General features: G+C 64.6%; 1 long non-coding RNA gene across 1 annotated transcript; it reads left to right on the top strand.

The window, feature by feature from the left end:
- The first annotated feature begins 1,963 nt into the window (after positions 1-1,963).
- Positions 1,964-2,833, top strand: LOC137840090 (uncharacterized). Its single transcript, XR_011086531.1, has 2 exons — positions 1,964-2,496; positions 2,639-2,833. It is a non-coding gene; the product is annotated as an uncharacterized lncRNA (long non-coding RNA).
- The last annotated feature ends 4,527 nt before the right edge of the window (positions 2,834-7,360 follow it).

Below are 7,360 nucleotides of genomic sequence, written 5' to 3' on the forward strand. Positions count from 1 at the left end.
CCCGCCGAGCGGATCGGCTGTTTATAAGCACCGCGGAGGTGGTCGCGGCGCCTCATTCGACTTCCAGCGGCCGGCGAGATCGCGCACCCGCCCGGCACATCCGGGAGGCCGTGCGCACGAGCCAAGTGGCCGAAAATAGCCCCCGCCGACCGGATCGGCTGTTTATAAGCACCGCGGAGGTCGTCGCGGCGCCTCATTCGACCTCCAGCGGCCGGCGAGCTCGCGCACCCGCCCGGCACATCCGGGAGGCCGTGCGCACGAGCCAAGTGGCCGAAAATAGCCCCCGCCGAGCGGATCGGCTATTTATAAGCACCGCGGATGTGGTCGCGGCGCCTCATTCGACTTCCAGCGGCCGGCGAGCTCGCGCACCCGCCCGGCACATCCGGGAGGCCGTGCGCACGAGCCAAGTGGCCGAAAATAGCCCCCGCCGAGCGGATCGGCTGTTTATAAGCACCGCGGAGGTGGTCGCGGCGCCTCATTCGACTTCCAGCGGCCGGCGAGCTCGCGCACCCGCCCGGCACATCCGGGAGGCCGTGCGCACGAGCCAAGTGGCCGAAAATAGCCCCCGCCGAGCGGATCGGCTGTTTATAAGCACCGCGGATGTGGTCGCGGCGCCTCATTCGACTTCCAGCGGCCGGCGAGCTCGCGCACCCGCCCGGCACATCCGGGAGGCCGTGCGCACGAGCCAAGTGGCCGAAAATAGCCCCCGCCGAGCGGATCGGCTGTTTGTAAGCACCGCGGAGGTGTGTCACGTGCTGGTGCCACCTGCGACGGGACCACGCCCCCCTGTCAGTGGGATCACCGTCACCTGCCACGGGTTCATGGACAGCGCTATATCAGCGCTGCCAGCGCAGACCCGAGTGCCAGTCTGTCCCTTGATGCTGCTTCGCTCATCATTCCCGGAGAGAATTGACTCACTTGACTACTCGAAACCCTCGCAGAATCGTTGTCCTCTCCAGCCCGATCGCCGCTCCAGCGCCAGCTGTTCCCATCATCCCCTTCAAATAAAGTCCGTCGTTACGCACTTGGCTGTACTGTCCGATCCTTAACAGTACAGACTGGCCAACACGATGCAGTCAGCGAACGACGAGACGGCATTGGGCCGACTGGAGCGAGCCGAGACCGCCATCAGCAGCCTGTCCGCCGACATCCGGAACCTGATCGAGGTTGGTCAGCAACAACAGCTGCAGCAGCAGGAGATGGCCCAAGCCCTCCAGAGACTGTCGGTGGCTGCGTCCCCGGCTGTCACGGCACCCCCGCACCGCCCGTCTGCCGAGGCCAGGAGGCTCGTGGACGTCCCGGAGCCCCGCCTCGGCAACATTGAAAAGTTCAACGGCGATCCCAAGCACGTGAGGGCGTTTGTGACCAACTGTCGCATAATGTTCAGCCTCCAGCCCGTCACGTTTGCGTCAGAATCAGCCAAGGTCGGTTTCGTTCTAACCCACCTCACGGGCGAGGCGCGGCTATGGGGTTTGGCAGAGTATGAACGGATGGCCCCGGCATGCGATTCCTTCGACGCCTTCGCAGAGGAATTGCTCTTCCTGTTCGACCTGGGATCCGCCGCCGAAGACGCCGCCGAGGAACTGGCGACGCTGCGTCAGGGTAGCCGATCGGTCGCGGAGTACGCCCTTAAATTCCAGACGTTGGCCGGCAGCAGCGGATGGAACGCGCCAGCGCTCGTCAGCACGTTCCTAAACGGCCTCGCGGATTATATGAAGGACGAACTGGTGTCGTACGATCGCCCGCGAACCCTGAGGGGCGCGATGGACTTGGCGGCCCGAGTAGACCGGCGGATCCGGACGCGGCGGCGCGATCGGGAGAGGAGGTCCCCGCGGAATCCGCGTGGCCACATTCCTCCGTCTGCTGGGGACCCGCCCACCACTCCACCCGCCGAGCCCATGGATCTGGGAGGGGCTCGGGTCTCCTCGGAGGAGCACCGTCGACGCCTTTCGCTGGGCTTGTGTTTTTACTGTGGGGAGGGGGGCCATCGGGTGGCGGGGTGCCCGCTAAAAGGCCGGAGCTCACGCGGCGTCGGGGGATCCGCGTGAGCTCGACCAGCACCGGCTCTCCCAGTCCCAGCACGCTCACGCTGCAGGCACGTGTCCAGCTTGCGGGGGGCGACCAGAACGTGGCAGCCTTGGTGGATTCCGGCGCGGAGGGGAACATCATGGACATTAGCCTGGCGCGTCGGTGGGGTGTCGGCTTCCTCCCTCTGAGCCCGCCCATTCCCGCGCGTGCCATTGATGGCCGCCTGATTGGCGAGGTGGCGTTCGTGACAGAACCGGTTAAGGTACTGCTCTCCGGCAATCACCACGAGACCATCCAGTTTTTTCTTCTTTCCCTCCCAGGACAGCAGCTCATCCTGGGGCACCCTTGGTTGCGGCAGCACAACCCGGTGCTGGACTGGGAGGTGGGGGTTGTACGGCAGTGGAGCGAACGCTGCCATCGAGTGTGCCTGAAGGCGGCCACCAGCCCACTCGGCAGAGCCCCGCCCAGGTACAGTCCCGACATCTCCAAGGTCCCAGCAGTTTATCACGAACTCAAGGAGGTTTTTAGTAAAGCCAGGGCCGCTTCTCTTCCTCCACACCGGTCCTACGATTGCGCCATCGACCTGTTGCCCGGCACCTTCCCTCCCAAGGGGCGCGTCTACTCCCTGTCCGCTCCTGAGCGCCGGGCTATGGAGGAGTACATCCGGGAGTCCCTGGCAGCCGGCATCATACGGCCGTCCTCTTCACCTGCGGGAGCGGGGTTTTTCTTCGTGAAGAAGAAGGAGGGCACGCTCCGTCCGTGTATCGACTACCGGGGAATAAACGCAATCACCGTAAAGAACCGATACCCTCTGCCTCTTCTTTCGTCCGCCTTTGAGAGCCTTCAGGGTGCCACCATCTTCACCAAGCTGGATCTTCGCAACGCCTACCACCTGATCCGCATCCGGGAGGGAGACGAGTGGAAGACGGCTTTCAACACCCCGAGCGGACACTACGAGTACTTGGTGGTTCCGTTTGGGCTCACCAACGCCCCAGCAGTTTTCCAGTCACTGATAAACGACGTGTTACGAGACATGCTGGACAAATTTGTGTTCGTTTATTTGGACGACATCCTCATCTTCTCCCGCTCGCTTCCTGAACACATCAAGCATGTTCGGGCGGTGCTGCGACGCCTCCTAGAGAATTCGCTCTACGTGAAGGCAGAGAAGTGCGAGTTCCACACCTCCTCTGTCAAATTCCTCGGCTACGTGGTGCGTGAGGGATCCATCGAAATGGACCCTGGGAAGGTGGAGGCGGTCACGTCATGGCCTGTTCCCGAGACACGCAAGCGGCTGCAACAATTCTTAGGTTTCGCGAACTTTTATCGCCGTTTTATCCGTGGATACAGCACGGCGGCCGCGCCACTCACCGCCCTTACCAGCCCCGCCTCTCCATACAAATGGACAGAACGGGCAGAACAAGCATTTCAGGAGCTTAAGAGGAGGTTCACATCCGCTCCCATCCTCAGAGTTCCCGATCCCGACAGACAGTTCGTGGTCGAAGTGGACGCCTCGAACGTGGGTGTCGGGGCGGTGTTGTCTCAACGCAGCCGCCAAGACGATCGTCTCCATCCGTGCGCCTTCTTCTCTCGCCGTTTGTCAGCCTCAGAACGGAACTATGACATCGGTAATCGGGAGCTCCTCGCCGTCAAGTTGGCTTTGGAGGAGTGGCGACATTGGCTGGAGGGCGCCACCACTCCGTTCATTGTCTGGACCGACCACCGCAACTTGGAGTATCTGAGATCGGCCAAGAGACTGAACGCGAGACAGGCACGGTGGGCTCTGTTCTTTGACCGGTTTGAGTTCTCTCTTTCCTACAGACCGGGTTCCCGTAACGCGAAGGCGGACGCCCTGTCGCGTTTGTTTCCTGGTGGGGAGGAGGGACAGGGTCCGCCTCCCACTATCCTCCCGAGCTCGGTTCGGGTGGCGGCTCTTACATGGGAGATCGAACGCCAAGTGGAAGCCGCATCACGCGATCAACCCGGCCCTAGCAACTGCCCGGAGGGTCGCCTGTTCGTCCCTGAAGGCCTGCGATCGGCCGTGCTGCAATGGGCGCACGACTCACGCCTGGCCTGTCATCCCGGCGCTGCACGCACGAGGTACGTGGTGGCACAGCGTTTCTGGTGGCCCACCTGGCAAGTGGACACCAGCGACTACGTCAGAGCCTGCTCAATCTGTAACCGCTACAAGACGCCTACTCGTCCTCCGGCCGGGCTGCTTCAACCCTTGCCGGTTCCCCAGCGTCCCTGGTCTCACCTGTCGATCGACTTTGTCACGGGCCTCCCCCCCTCAGAGGGAAACACGGTGGTCCTCACGGTGGTAGACCGTTTTAGCAAGATGACGCATTTCATCCCTCTGCCTAGGCTCCCATCTGCAAAGCAGACAGCGTCCATCATGGTGCGGGAGGTGTTTCGTCACCACGGTCTCCCACGAGACATCGTGTCAGACCGAGGACCTCAATTCGCCTCCACCTTCTGGACGGAGTTCTGCCGACTCCTCGGCGCCACGGCCAGCCTCTCCTCGGGGTTTCACCCTCAGTCCAACGGTCAAGCGGAGCGCCTGAACCAGGAACTGGGCAGGTCTCTCCGATGCATGGCCGCCGGAGACCAGCGCGGGTGGGTACAACAGCTTCCCTGGGTAGAGTACGCTCACAATTCCCTTCCCAGCTCGGCCACGGGACTTTCGCCTTTCCACTGCGTCTTCGGGTACCAGCCACCCTTGTTCGCCCACCAGGAGCGTGGTGCGGCGTGCCCGTCGGCCCAGGCTTGTGTCCGCCGTTGTCATCGTGCCTGGGCGAGGGGCCGGGCCACTCTTCTCCGCTCTGTTTCAGGCTACGCCCGCCAGGCGAACAAGCACCGGACGCCGGCTCCGGAGTACAGAGTGGGGCAGCGTGTGTGGCTCTCGACGCGGGATTTGCCGCTGCGAGCGGGATCCCGCAAACTGGCGCCCCGCTTTGTTGGACCGTTCCCTATCCAGAGGGTGATTGGCCCGGCCGCAGTCCGTCTGCTCCTTCCAGACTCCATGAAGGTTCATCCCACGTTCCACGTGTCCCGTGTGCGGCCCATCCATGAAAGCGCGTTGGCGCCGGCGCCCGTTCCGCCGCCGCCGCCCCAGCTCGTCGATGGGGGCCCGGCTTACGCTGTCCGCTCCCTGCTCCGATCGCGGCGGCGTGGTCGGGGCCTACAATACCTCGTGGACTGGGAGGGTTATGACGACGCGCACCGCTCCTGGATTCCGAGCCGCTGGATACTCGACCGTTCGCTCATCACGGAGTTCCATCGCTGTCATCCGGACCAACCGGGTCCTCGGCGCGGGCGCCCGAGGAGGGACGGGGGGGACCAGGGGTGAGGGTCCAGGGTGGTCTTGCCCACTGGTACCGGGGTCTTCTGCCCCCGCGCCCGTCGATCCTGCGTCTGGCGAGGTGTCGGACGTTTCAGCGGTGTGCTGACCCCTCCACCTGGCCACCCGGGGTAGTGCCTTCCTTTTAGTTTTTTTTTTGTTTTGTTATTTTCGGTTCCTGGGGACGTCGGGAGCCGTCCCTTGTGGGGGGGGTTCTGTCACGTGCTGGTGCCACCTGCGACGGGACCACGCCCCCCTGTCAGTGGGATCACCGTCACCTGCCACGGGTTCATGGACAGCGCTATATCAGCGCTGCCAGCGCAGACCCGAGTGCCAGTCTGTCCCTTGATGCTGCTTCGCTCATCATTCCCGGAGAGAATTGACTCACTTGACTACTCGAAACCCTCGCAGAATCGTTGTCCTCTCCAGCCCGATCGCCGCTCCAGCGCCAGCTGTTCCCATCATCCCCTTCAAATAAAGTCCGTCGTTACGCACTTGGCTGTACTGTCCGATCCTTAACAAGGTGGTCGCGGCGCCTCATTCGACTTCCAGCGGCCGGCGAGCTCGCGCACCCGCCCGGCACATCCGGGAGGCCGTGCGCACGAGCCAAGTGGCCAAAAATAGCCCCCGCCGAGCGGATCGGCTGTTTATAAGCACCGCGGAGGTGGTCGCGGCGCCTCATTCGACTTCCAGCGGCCGGCGAGCTCGCGCACCCGACCGGCACATCCGGGAGGCCGTGCGCACGAGCCAAGTGGCCGGAAATAGCCCCTGCCGAGCGGATCGGCTGTTTATAAGCACCGCGGAGGTGGTCGCGGCGCCTCATTCGACTTCCAGCGGCCGGCGAGCTCGCGCACCCGCCCGGCACATCCGGGAGGCCGTGCGCACGAGCCAAGTGGCCGAAAATAGCCCCCGCCGAGCGGATCGGCTGTTTATAAGCACCGCGGAGGTGGTCGCGGCGCCTCATTCGACTTCCGGCGGGCGGCGAGCTCGCGCACCCGCCCGGCACATCCGGGAGGCCGTGCGCACGAGCCAAGTGGCCGAAAATAGCCCCCGCCGAGCGGATCGGCTGTTTATAAGCACCGCGGAGGTGGTAGCGGCGCCTCATTCGACTTCCAGCGGCCGGCGAGCTCGCGCACCCGCCCGGCACATCCGGGAGGCCGTGCGCACGAGCCAAGTGGCCGAAAATAGCCCCCGCCGAGCGGATCGGCTGTTTATAAGCACCGCGGAGGTGGTCGCGGCGCCTCATTCGACTTCCAGCGGCCGGCGAGCTCGCGCACCCGCCCGGCACATCCGGGAGGCCGTGCGCACGAGCCAAGTGGCCGAAAATAGCCCCCGCCGAGCGGATCGGCTGTTTGTAAGCACCGCGGAGGTGGTCGCGGCGCCTCATTCGACTTCCAGCGGCCGGCGAGCTCGCGCACCCGCCCGGCACATCCGGGAGGCCGTGCGCACGAGCCAAGTGGCCGAAAATAGCCCCCGCCGAGCGGATCGGCTGTTTATAAGCACCGCGGAGGTGGTCGCGGCGCCTCATTCGACTTCCAGCGGCCGGCGAGCTCGCGCACCCGCCCGGCACATCCGGGAGGCCGTGCGCACGAGTCAAGTGGCCGAAAATAGCCCCCGCCGAGCGGATCGGCTGTTTATAAGCACCGCGGAGGTGGTCGCGGCGCCTCATTCGACTTCCAGCGGCCGGCGAGCTCGCGCACCCGCCCGGCACATCCGGGAGGCCGTGCGCACGAGCCAAGTGGCCGAAAATAGCCCCCGCCGAGCGGATCGGCTGTTTATAAGCACCGCGGAGGTGGTCGCGGCGCCTCATTCGACTTCCAGCGGCCGGCGAGCTCGCGCACCCGCCCGGCACATCCGGGAGGCCGTGCGCACGAGCCAAGTGGCCGAAAATAGCCCCCGCCGAGCGGATCGGCTGTTTATAAGCACCGCGGAGGTGGTCGCGGCGCCTCATTCGACTTCCAGCGGCCGGCGAGCTCGCGCACCCGCCCGGCACAT

This window comes from Syngnathus scovelli, chromosome 2 (genome assembly GCF_024217435.2).
Source record: "Syngnathus scovelli strain Florida chromosome 2, RoL_Ssco_1.2, whole genome shotgun sequence".
Taxonomy (NCBI): domain Eukaryota; kingdom Metazoa; phylum Chordata; class Actinopteri; order Syngnathiformes; family Syngnathidae; genus Syngnathus; species Syngnathus scovelli.